Below are 12349 nucleotides of genomic sequence, written 5' to 3' on the forward strand. Positions count from 1 at the left end.
AATCAAGCTGGCTGCTTATAAAGCTATGCACTAAAATGCAGAGAGCTGGTGTGGAGAATAAGTTTCTTACCAAGCAGATCATCCTTGGCTTATAAAATCTTTGTCGAACCAAACTAGAAATATGCGTACGAAAATTCAAGTTTTGATTATCACCACCAAGACTTTCATGGTTGGTCCAAAAGTGATTTTGCTACCTGCGGTTGTAAAGGGAGTGTATAATTCAGGGGGTTCCACTCTGAAAGAAGAGGGCACTGCAGGATTTTTCGAGGTTTAATTTTAACTTATGTAAGCTAAGCCAGTTTGCTATCTTATCAAGTTTGTGGCTCAGAGTTTGAATTTCTTGTAGACAGTATCTATGAATAAAATCTGTATGTTGTCTGCATCGACATAGGACATAAGGTCTAATGATCTGAACATGTGTTAGGCCAATAAAAGTTATCTCAATTTGTAAAAGATGTTCCCTTGTCAATGAGAGAGGAACTCCATGCACACATTACCAGCTGCCCCAGTCTGGTGGGTGATATGCCACGGTAAACTAGGCAAAGTCCCTGAAACGTAATAGTTGTGCATTTAATAAAACTAGGTGAAATATCTCCGAGCCTTAAATAACTGAACACAGAAATGAATTTAAAGAAACCTAAAATTTGTGTTTTGTAAAAAGTATTCCTTATCATCCCATTAGTCCTGTCCACCCAATGGGTTGTGACCCTTTCTGACCAGCAGATTAAGGTACTGAATCTGAACTTTTCCAGTGACATCACCAGTATAAGGGCTGGTGCCTGCTGGAATCCTTCACTATTTTTCTACCTGCAGCAGGTGGTAAAGCTGGGCTGGTGCTGTAGGTAGGTCCCTAGGGCTGGTCTGTGATCTGGTTTGCTCCTGGGGTTTGGACCATGGTCCTTATCCGAATAAAGCCTGGAGTCTCCTGCCCCAGCTTCATCCCATGGGCTCTAGCTCGTTGGGTTAGCTGGGAAAGGTTCCTACAGGGCCTCAGTTCATAGGGGAAGCGGGTTCATTCAGTTGGTCGCATTGGTGGTAGTAGCCCGGAGGTAGCAGTGGCTCCGTAACTGGGTGGCAGATGTGGCCTCCAAGGCATGGCTCAGTATATTGCCCTTTCAGGGGTGCCTTCTCACCCTAAAGACTTGGTGAAGCTGGTAAAGGATCTGGGCGAGGTGAAGCCTCAGCAGCTGCCAGAGTCGGCTTGGATCTGGCCTGGCAAGCCCTAGCCTCAAGATTGGGGGAGATTTCATCAGGATAGAAGGCCAGTTGGTAGCTCCTCTGCCCCCAAGGGTATTAAAGGGGCAATCCTTTTCTGGGTGTGACAAGGCCCAATGACTATGGGCCTACACCCTGCCAAGTTCCCAGTGATGTTCAGGCTGGCCCCTCAGTGGTGGTGTTGGGAGGGAATGTAACTCACCTAGAGCTACTACTGAAAATGGTGTGAGCAAAATCTAAATAATAAATAAAGTTTAGTTTAAGATCAGGCTTTTGCTTCTTCCTTGATGTAGTGCATTCTTTGATATCTCATTTCATCCACCTCAGTGCTTAAGGGTTTTTCGTTGGTCTTTGTTTTTCAGTTCTAGTGCTTTTGAGACCCTTTGGGAGGCCACCTGAAAGGGTCTACCTTTAAAACAGTTTCCTTGTGGCTGTTGGAATTGCTAGCATTGTCTTTTAGACAGCTTCCTATTTATGCCTTTGAAAAATGTAATCTTTTTGAACATTGCCTTCATGTTGTCTTTCAGGTAGTTTCAACATTTCTGCTTAATGAGGCAGTGTCCCTTCAGGTTTTACTGAATCCGGATGGAGGACAAAACATAGGATGTTCTGCATAAACTGTGTGGTTATTGAGCACAACAGAGGCCTTGAAGTACCGATCGCTTCTTTTGGCTGTTCAAGGGGCTTTCTATAAGGTTGTGATATGTCAAGTGCATTACCATGGACTCCATTTAATGGAGTTGTTTTCAACCGTATGAAAAATATAGGGTAGTTAGGTAATGTTTGTGTGAGACAGCAACCATTTTCCATTTAAATTTGTAAAACCTTTTAGTGGAGTTTTTCCTGGAAGCCAAAATTGTCAAGCAGATTCAGAATCACTAGAGCTACGGTTACTCTCTCAACTGCTAAGCTATGAGGGCAAAGGATTGATAGTGGGGTGTAATAGAGGCCCCTGGTCCTGCACAATCAACAGTGGAGAGTTCCCTAGTTTCATGAGTGCTCTTACAGAATGTTCCAGCCATTAGGAGGCTACAAGAATCCTGGTTTCCCTGATCATACCCAAGAATCATCGCTATAAGGGACTGAATGATATACCTACATTTTTATTTCTTACATTATGGCACTAGTATGGTGCTCCTTTCTTATGGGAGAAAGTCTTTTGCCAAAATTGTGTCAAGCAGCACTCCTGTGCACTCCAAGTTAGATGGCTTAAATGGGATGTGGCTAATCCTAGTGGCTCCAGACGGTTGTACCCATGGACATTTGGGCTCCTTCTTGAGATTTATTCTTGATCAGAGATAGAGAAATGAATGCAAAGTTTGTGTAGATGTACTGCTTTTACAGTATTCCTCCTCCTCTTTCTAAGAGCACAACATACCTTGAGTATATTTTCCCTAATGGAACAGGTTCAACAGTATTGGCTTCTAAGAGGGAAGAGAGTTCCTTGGTATTTGCCGATGTAGAATAAGACCCTGACACTCAGAGAGCAGTTTGGTGGAAGATCAAATTGATAGCTATCTGTACCCCAGACAGACATAAGTACATGAGCACTGCCATATTGTGACAGACCAAAATGTCCATCAAGTGCAGTATCCAGCTTCCAACAGTGGCCAAGCCAGGTTACAAATACCTGATAGGATCCCTAAAAGAGTAAAATAGATTTCATGCTGTGTAGTAAAGGAATAACAGTGGGATTTTCCCTAACAGTTTATTTACTTTTCTTCCAGTAACCCGTCAAACTTTTTAAACCCTGCTCCACTAACCACTTTTACCATACTTTCTGGCAATAAGTTCCAGAGCTTAAATTACACATTGCATAAAGAAATATTTTCTCCAACTTATTCAGAATATACTATTTGGTAATTTCATTGTATGCCCTAGTCTTTGTACTCTTGGAAACAGTAAACAAATTACTCATATCTACCCATTCCATAACAGTCATTTTATAGACCTCTCTCATATTTCCCCTCAGCCAGTCTCTTCTCCAAGCTAAAGAGCTTTTCCTATCTCCTATATCATTTGGTTGCCATTCTTTGTACCTTTGTTAAGTTAGCTATATCTTTTTTGAGGCATGACCAGAACTACACCAAAGAACAATACAACAGTATAATAGTTCCCTTATTTTCCATTCCTTTCCTAATGATTCCTAAAATTTTGTTTGCTTTCATGGCTGCTGCTACCCACCAAGCAGAGGGTTCAATGTATCATCACTACTGGCACTTCAATCCTTTTCCGGGGTAGTGACTTAATGTGGAACCTTGCCTCATGTAGCTAGTTTGGGTTGCTCTTCCTTACATGCACCACTTTACACTTGTTCATATTAAGTTATATTTTCCAACTGGATGCCCAGTCTCACCAGGTCCTCAATGATCAGAGGGTATTAGGGGTCAATCATTTGTAAATAAAAGCCGAGCCTCCTGGGCAAGGTCTTGATAGCGGAGGAGTGCCTTTGTGTGGAGGCACTACTGCGGGTAGAGGCAGCAGCAGCATCAGCGGGTCCTGTGATGGATCTTTAAATACTTTTGCCTTGCCGCTGCTCCCTGCGAAAATTTCGATAGCAGAGGAATTGTGCCTTTGTGTGCAGGAACTACTGTGGTTAGAGTCAGCGACATCAGCAGCGGATGCTGTGAGGAATCTTCAAATACCTTTGCCTTACCACTGCTCCCTGGGAAGATCTTGATAGCTGTGCACTACTGCAATTAGAGGTAGCGTCAGTGATGTCATCAGCGGGTCCTGTGGGGGATCTTTAAAGACCTTTGCCTTGCTGTGGTACACGGCCATGGGGCCAAAGGAGCCCATCCCTTCAGAGCACAAAGGAGCAGGAGAGTTTCTTTTCCATGGGGAAGCAGAAAAGGAATGGTAAAAATGGCTGATTTGATGCCGGTAAGTGGTCCACTGGAGATGCATGTTTCTACTATTGCTTCTCTTCCCGGGATTCCTGCAACGGAAAGTTTTTCTGATGCTTCCTTCTCTGACGCAAGAACCCCACCTCCCCAGCGCGCAAGTGTGCGGGAGAAGTTGTTACCTCCAGAATTCGGAGTAGCAAAACTCTTGCAGCAGATTCTTCAGCTGTTGAGCCTTTTCCTGCTTCCCTTATGATTTCTCAGCAATTATTGCCTAGTCCAGTAAACTTTCAGCTGATTCTTTTTCTTCTGAAGTTGACCCTGTAGTGTTACAAGATCTTACTTCAAAAGATATTGGCTCTTCTTTGTCCCGGATGGGGAAAAAAAAAAAAACTTTGTAGGAGAACTTGTTATCTAAATGCTCAGTAGAGGCTTCTTCAGAGCATGAGAATCACATCATAACTCTTGAACAATCATTAAATAAAACTGATTCTCACGTCAAAATAGTTCAGGCTGTTTTAACAAATGTGACCAAAGATAACCTTTTCATTCATCTTCAGATGGAATCTATTGAGAATTTGCAGTGTGCAAGGAATTTGAGGTTGCTCAACTTCCCAATCATTATCTGCATTAGAACTTTTTGAGATGTATTTGCGTGATGTCTTACAAACTTCAAATTTTGACTTAGTTCAGGTTGTAAAAGCATAGTGTGTGTCTAGAGTTTCTAAAGAGACTAAAGGAGAGTGCTTTTGATGTGATTAACGCACCAGGTAGCTTCAATGTTTACAAGTTTTTGGAATCCTCTCAGAATACCATAACTAAATGTGCTGCTTTATTGGTGGTTTTGCAATCTGAAGAGTATAAGTTAGAGATTCTTAAAGCATATTTTCCTTTAAAAAAGGTCAGTTTTGTGGTTAACCTGTTCAATTGTTCCCTGTCTCCAGACCAACAACTTCAGAGAAAGGCCTTTCTATGTCTAAGGGCTAAGGTTTTGGCCGTGGGAGATGCTTTTTTCGCTCAAGTTTCCTTGTAAATGCCCGATAGACTTTGAGAAGTCATCATGTTTTTTTGGATCCTGTTCAACTGGAGGCTTTTCTGGCTGATAAGGTAGTTATTACAGACCAAATTAGGGCTGAAGTATAGATCTTTATTTTGGGGTTGTGACTAGGTTTTTTTTTTTTTGTCCTGCTTCACATACTGTTGATATTTTCTTATTGTCCTTTTTTTCTCCTCCTAGAAATTTTCCTTTTGATATGGACTTGATATTTGATTAGTATTTTTCCTGATGTGAAATTACTTTTCTTTTCCTGTATTTTTTTTTTTTTGCAATTAAAAATTTTTTTTTAAGAAAAGCTGAGGCTCCCACATACTGGAAGGAGGTCCATCAAGGATACTGAAATACTGGCTGTGTCTTCCTGGGGACTTAGGAAGGAACAGAGAAATTCACATGAGAGCAACAATAACCCCAAATGAAGCAAATACTACAGGAGACAATTCAATGGTTCTGTTGAAACAACAGACTAAGCCAGTCCTGCATAACAACAGCATGCAGTGGTGCTTCTCAAACGCTTCCAGAAAACTGCACACCTTTTCCTGTAGAGTCCTCCAGGGCTCAGTCTTCCCACATTGCGTTTTCAATATATATATATATTTTTTTTAAGCTTCTTTTGCCACTCTCGCTCAATAGTTAGGATTCTCACCTTATATATACATTGATGATATTCATCTCCTAATAGCCTTGCCATTTGGGATCAACCTTTTCAAGTCTATTTCTGCTGGCTTGAATCTGATATCTTCCTAGTTCACTTACAATACACTGTCTCTGCACACTCCCAAATGTGAGGCCATCTGATGCTCAGGTCATGCTGTCCCCCTTTACTCCATCCCCATCCTAATGGAATTGCCCTACCTCTCAAATTTTGTTACATTGTTTGGTGTGATGTTAAAGACAGACACTTTCTCTCCACATATTTCAGCTATGGTATGTGGTCTGCTTTTTTAACACTTTGGAAAATTCAATCACTTTGACCTTATCTTGATAATAGAGTACTGACCTCTCTTACTCATGCATTGTTCTTGAATAAACTTTACTATTCCATAGCGTCCCACAGATCAATCCAGAGACTTGTGGTTATGTCCCTCTACCAGCAGGTGGAGAGAGAGAGAACTTCAGAGGTTTAGTATATGTGGTCATGTGCAGTCACCTTAACTTCAGTATTCTCTCCATCTAGCAGGTGGATGGTCATGTCTTTGCAGCTCTGGATTGATTGGCTCCTGGCCTGGTCCCCTGGGTCTAGTCGAGCTTCTGGGGTCTGCGGTGACTTGGGTGCACACCTGGTGGTGCCAGGTCCCTCCCTTCCTCCCCCATCAACCCCTCCTCTCTGCCTGACTGGGGTTTGTGGTTCTCACTCTCCTGACTTTAAAAGGAGTCTGAGGTTTCTTTTGTTCCGGCATCCTCTCCTGCCCGTTTGGGCACTGTTTAAAAAAAAAAAAAATCTCAGTCTGATTTGTCCAGCACGGCAAGTTCATTCCGGTTTGCAGTACCGGCTAAATGGTGTGAGGACCAACTTGGCATGTGACAGCGATTCCCAAGGGGGTGAGTAGTCATTATCCTATCTGCGCTGGTGGGGCACAGCAAAAGCAGCTCCCAGTGTGGGAGCCACTGGGCTGCTGCAGTTTCCAGTGCTGGAGATCCACTGTACCGCCCAACTCCGTGGAGCGGTGTGCTCCTTCCCTCCCAGCTCATTTTGGTGGGTGCCATCTTTCTTGCCACTCCACATGGCAATGCTGAAGCCCCAGCGCTCCCCTGGGGCCTAATTTGCTTGCGATTGAGGAAGTTTTATATGTAGACTTTTCGGAAATGTGACTGGGGTGGATCACTCCCAGTTTCTTCATATTTGATATTTAAGGGCTTCTAAGAAAGGAGGCCTAGGGTGGTTTGCAGACTCCTGTGGGAGTCCTCGGGTCTCCCACAGCTTTGAGTCTCCCGGAACTTTCCAGGGGCGAGGTCGGAGACCTATTAGTCCCCTGCAGATGTTCTGCGGCAGCGAGAACCTTAACCTGCAGCTCGGAAAGTACTGTCTGAAAGTCTTCTGGTAGAGATGCCTGTCCTTCACTAGGTGATTTTTACACTAAGAATATTTCTGGACCCTCCTTGAGGAGGTTCAGGGTGTGTGTACATCATTAATGGAGAGGAGAAAGGGATCAGGATTAGGGATCCTACTCTAGGTTTTTCCCTCTTCCCCTTTCTCAGAGCATGGCAGTATACAGTTTGTTTAGTTAGTCAGGCTTAGGGCTATTGACTCCATGTTTCTGTGAGAAATGTTACATTTTGAGGCTAGTGCAGGCCTCTCACGTTTCTGTTTCCATGGTAATCCTGCACCCTCTGTGCTGCCTTGGTGGCATTTGCTATGTGTGTACTGTTTATATCAAACTAGTTTTATGCAGGAGGGTGGCTGGCCTTTCAGCCTGAAGGTTACAAGTTCATGGCTGGTTTTATCCATCCTATTAGAAACTGTGGGCTCAGCTAGGTTTCCAGTGGGGCATATTTTATTTGATTCTGTCTTATTGCTTGCAGGGGCAAGCAGTTCTTGCATGACTGGAACAGTTATCAGAACTCTACTGTACTAAAGATTGCCCTTCTCTCTCTTTGCACACTGATACTGGCCACACTGCAGCTTACTATCTGTAGTGGGCAATGGTGCAACAGCCATATTCTGCTACACCATCTGTCTCTGGATCTCAGCCACACTTGTTAGCTCCAATGCGCAGCAGTTATAGTGCACAGTCACACCAGCCAATTCTTGTCCCTATCTGCTAGAAGTTAGCACTGGCTTAGGCATCAGACCCAAGTCACATTTGGCAACCTGCCTTTTGGAAGTAATCTTGGGACTGGAGAAGATCTAGGGCAGTTGAGTAAAGACCTGAGGGACTTCCAAGTCTCGGAGACTGCCAGAAAACGAGTTTAAGGATGATTTTTAATCCGCTTGGTTTTGTCGTAGGTTTTGTAGGGCCAGGAAAACCACTTTCAGGATTTCCACTTCCACTACAACAAGCCACCTGGCTGCTGGTAGAATGAGCTCTGTTTCAACTCCAGGTCAACCTATGCCTGCTGCATCTTCATCATTGGAATGGATGGAGTCTCAGTTCACTCCTCAGGCAGGACTCCTGTACTGGTTTCAGGAGGAGTGGACCAAGATTACCTCAGCTCAGATGTGTCTTAGTTTTTCTATCGCACAGTTACAACCTGGACTTCACACTACAGATTTTTCTTGGAGTCTAAATGCAAGCTGTCAGGCAGTTCTTGCCACCTTGCCAACATTTCTTCCTTTAGGCACAGTTGAGTCTGTCCCCAGTTGCAATTGGGGAATGGGAAGTTGTTCCTGTTGCTTTGTAGTTCCAACCAGGGAGCTTCCTTCCAGCTGAGTTTGGACATCATAAGAGTCTAGGGTGTTTACGGTTCAACTTTTCACAATGGGAACCTTGCAGTGTGTAATAGTTCTGTCTGGTGAAGAGAGCTTCTAGCCTCCCTGGACCTCAAGGAAACTTGCTTTCATATTCCCAGTGCTGCTTGCTGCAGAGGGATCTTAGCGATTTATGACCATGTCATTCAGCCTTTCCATGTTGCCGAGGACATTTTTGCAAGGTCATGGTGGTAGTGGCAGCTTTCCTTCGTGTGGATGGATTGACAGGTTCATCCATACCTCGTGACTGGCTGATTTGCAAACGTCATCTAAGCTACCTACTCGTCTTCAGTCCTTAGGATTGGTAATCAGTGTCATCAAGAGTCAGCTGTTTCCCTCACAAATCTTGGCTTATCGGGGGGGGGGGGGGGGCGCGCTGTTCCATATAGGCTTGGGAAGTCCTTTTTTTCCCCTTTTGCTTCTTAGCAACAGATGCCAACCCAAGTCAGGTTTTACTTTCCCTACCAGGTCCAGGATATGGGAATAGGTTCAAGTTATGGGCACAAGGTTCTTTCTTGGACATTCCCCCATGGGCCCGAGTCCGTATCAGACCACTTCAGGGGTTCCTTCTCTGCTTTGGTCCCCATCGCTACAGTTCCCTTCAAGCCAACTTAGTCTCAATGGGTGATTTTAACACAGCTTTCTGCTGATATTTCAGTTCTCTCTCCCTGGAGGTGGCTATCTGCAGCTTGCAGGCTGCTAGGGTGTGCCATAGCTGGCGGCAACAGATTTCGGATCCCTTCCAGAAGGCAGACAGTTGACCGCCTCCTCACTTGCCAGATGAGTCGAGGTCTGCTTAATTGCCAGTTTTCTTCTATGATTTGTTTTGGGCGTCAAATACGTTTTTGTCGGTCACAGCCTGTCATTTGATGTAGTTGTGCTGCTTGATGGTGAATGCAGCTTCTAACAATGGCTGGTTCAGCTCACTTTTCAGGGCAACTATTGTTTGAGGACTCCATGAAGTTGGTGGAAGACCTGGGTGACAGACTCAGCGTCTTCCTGAGGACATGTCTACGAGTTCTTTTCAGTGGGGTCAGGCTCGCCCTTATCTTTACAACACCAGGGCTATCATCCTGGGCAGCCTAGTTTTCTTTAGCAATCCAGTCCAGGCAGGTTCTCAGAACTCCCAACTTCATGCGAGATCCTCTGGATTTCTACTGGTGACAGGCACACAGTCCTGTCTTTTCTGCATACGGTGGTTTCTGCCTTCCATCCCATTCCACCTTTTTCTCTTCCTGCTTCTTGGATGTTCACCATATACTCCTATACTATTTGGAAGTGACCAGCAAGTTCCATTGGTCAACTCTTTGCTTCTTGCTTTGCTCGGGACCATAGGAAGGTACCATAAGAAGGCTTACCATTTTTAGATTGGCAGATGTGGGCATAGCGGTTTTGATGTCATGAGGAGCAGATCTTTTGTAGAATAGGTGTCGGTGTGAAGCTGAAGAGCTGTTACACATAAGTGCTATTTTATTCAAAATCCTTTTAGGAGAGCAGCTGCTCCTCTTGCACCCCACCTAGCTAAGTCTCTGCATAGTGGGGCAGTGCCTGGGATGACCCACTGAGCAGAAGTGACTTCCTACATAGCCTTATGCACTTAGCAGATGTAGCGGTGGCAGGATCAGAAGCAAATTCAGAACCTGAGAGCCTTAGGTATATAGGAAGGTGGCAACTCCTTACGAAACACCCACACTGCGGTAGAATCATCAGATTCCTGACCTGCTGAGCAGAAATGCCTCCCGGCATACCCTCATGTTGTCCTCTGGCTAGTCACAAGAAAGGGGATCTGGCATCAAGAGCTGCAGTGTGAGAGAGGCAATTTCTTCAGCTGGCCTCTGTGTGGGGCAGTCTCTCCCGTTGCGGGTGGCAGCACTTTCTTCCAGAGCGCAGTTGACTTCCTTTTCCATGTCCCGTCTGGCTTCCGTGGCTGCCCTTTATAGTTCGGCCACTTGGTCCTCTGTCCTGCCGTGGATGGCCTTTGCAGATCGCCCACTTGATCTGCTGTCCTTCCCTTTCCAGGCTTTGCAGGCTTGGTGTGGCAGCGCTAGGCATTCCAGATTTGACGTGGCAGCTCATGTAACTGAGGCCAGTGTATCATTGCTCCAGTCTGCTGAGGTTGTAGTACCCTGCCCCACTTGAGGACTGCTTTGGTACATCCCACAAGTCTCTGGATTGATCTGTGGGATGCTATGGAAGGTAAAATTAGTTCTTACCTGATAATTTTCTTTCCATTAGTCCCAACAGATCAATCCAGAGGCCCGCCCTTTATTGATCTGGGTTGAGTGTTTTCTTCTAGTTGCCTCAGTTTCATCAGATTCCTTCATTTGATTTTTGGCTACCAAAAAAAAAAGGACAAAACAAATCAAAACTACTACTACTACTAACTAACATTTCTAAAGCGCTACTAGGGTTACGCAGCGCTGTACAATTTAAACATAGAAGGACAGTCCCTGCTCAAAGAGCTTACAATCTAAAAGACAAGAGAACAATCTAAGGACAAGTGTACAATCTAGAGGACGAGTGAACAGTTAATCTGATAGGGTGGATAGATTGGGGCATTCTATATTTCTCGAACCCTCCTGCAGGAGAGGTTGAGGAGCCCTGCATGGGCTTTATGCAGGCAGGAGAGGGCTTCCTCTTTCGTCTTCCACTGCTTTGGTATTGACAATACTGAAGTTAAGGTGACTGCACATGACTACATATAGTAAACCTCTGAAGTTCTCTCTATATCCACCTGCTGGTAGAGGGACATAACCACAAGTCTCTGGATTGATCTGTTGGGACTAATGGAAAGAAAATTATCAAGTAAGAACTAATTTTACCTTATAATGCTCTGTTGGTTGTCTCCCTTCTTACCAAGTTCATCAATTACAGCCTGTGCAGAACACTATAGTAAAGCTCCTGTATAAACGCTAAAAAAAAAATAAAAAAAAAGAGACTCCGTTTCCCCTCTATTATACAAACAGCATTGGCTCCTGGCTCCAAATTAACTTCAGGATTTGTTATATTACTCTTGCGTCACAGTGCTTATTACTTTATGATGCAACTGTTTATTATCTTTTGATCCCATATCATCCAATGTTCTTTACTTAAATCTTCCAGCATCAATTGTTTGGTTATCCCTACTGCAGCCCATGTGCAACATCTCACCTCCCATGAGTCAGCTTTCTTCTGCTATGACAATTCACTCTGGAATGGTCTTCCAGCAGATTTCAGCTTCTCAGCCTGCATTCAAATCTGCGTTAAAAGACTTGGCTCTTTCAGCAGGCATTTGAGTCATTACATGAGCTTTTCAATAGCCTCCTCCTTTTTACTAGTCATCTATCAACCCTCTTTCCTTATCACCTCCTGGGGCCTGTTATTTATGTATTTCAGTTAGTGGAGTGGATCAGGTGGATGTAAAGCGTCTGTTCATGCTTTCCAAAAATACTAGGACTAGGGGGCATGCGATGAAACTACAGTGTAGTAAATTTTAAACAAATCGGAGAAAATCTTTCACCACCCAACGCTTAAACAAACTCTGGAATTCGTTGCCGGAGAACATAGTGAAGGCGGTTAGCTTGGCAGAGTTTAAAAAGGGGTTAGATGGTTTCCTAAAGGACAAGTCCATTAACCACTACTAAATGGACTTGGGAAAAATCCACAATTCCAGGAACAACATGTATAGAATGTTTGTACGTTTGGGAAGCTTGCCAGGTGCCCTTGGCCTGGATTGGCCGCTGTCATGGACAGGATGCTGGGCTCGATGGACCCTTGGTCTTTTCCCAGTGTGGCATTACTTATGTACTTAGGTTTTATGTTGTGCTATGCTCACTCCTCCATCTATTG

Source organism: Microcaecilia unicolor, chromosome 2 (assembly GCF_901765095.1).
Source record: "Microcaecilia unicolor chromosome 2, aMicUni1.1, whole genome shotgun sequence".
Lineage (NCBI taxonomy): Eukaryota > Metazoa > Chordata > Amphibia > Gymnophiona > Siphonopidae > Microcaecilia > Microcaecilia unicolor.